Raw genomic sequence first — 871 nt, 5'->3', positions numbered from 1 at the left:
CACATATAATGAGTGAACCCATTTTCTTTGAATGTTCTTGAGGGTATACCAGTTAGGCCGAGTCAAAGCGACCGTTCTGTAGGTGTCCACTGGCGTCCTAGGTGTACTGAGTCACACACATCACACACACCTCGAGAGTTTACCTGTATATACTCGAACTTATATGATTGCATTAACTCTGAATGTGCCACTAATTAACTTCATGTGAGTATACTGCTCCTAAATGACATATAAACGATGAAACTTGCCTGAGTGACGTGCTTCGAAGTTGTGTGCATTGAATATGAAAAAGCTTGTGTGAAATTTAGTTATGTTCTTGTATGTGAAATGGTATAATATTGTCGCATGTGCATTGATTTTATGATTACTGGAGTATGTAGTTGTAGATACCACCCTGAGATTCATTCACATCATTTGCTAGAGACTAGCAAAACGTTAGTTGGAGGGTGTGATTACAAGTCAAAACTGCGAAATTAGGCATCTTAACCCGGGCTTTAAGGTTTATATTTTTAATTAAATGTCTAAAATTGTCCAATATTTTAATAAAGTGCCAAAATCATCATTCGTGAACCTTATTGCACTATTCATGAAGTTTTGGTAATTTTTTGTCGCAGGAAAAATCTCGGAAACCAAAATCGACACCTGTTTGTATTTTATGCATAACTTTTCCATCCGAGCTTTGATAGAGACGATTCAAATTTATGGAGAAAGTGGAAAGGATTAACTACAACTTTTATGTTTTGAGTTTTATAAGATAAGGGCTCTAGAAGAGTCAGATTTGTGATGAACAGAGAATGAAAAAAATGAAAAAAATCAAGTTGCCGGGTCAACCCTTTCAAATGGGTCGGGCCGTGGCTTCACGGATCCTAGG

This window comes from Malania oleifera, chromosome 1, assembly GCF_029873635.1.
Source record: "Malania oleifera isolate guangnan ecotype guangnan chromosome 1, ASM2987363v1, whole genome shotgun sequence".
NCBI classification, from domain to species: Eukaryota; Viridiplantae; Streptophyta; class Magnoliopsida; order Santalales; family Ximeniaceae; genus Malania; species Malania oleifera.
The sequence above is the reverse complement of the archived record's forward strand: the minus strand, read 5'-3'. Positions refer to the sequence as shown.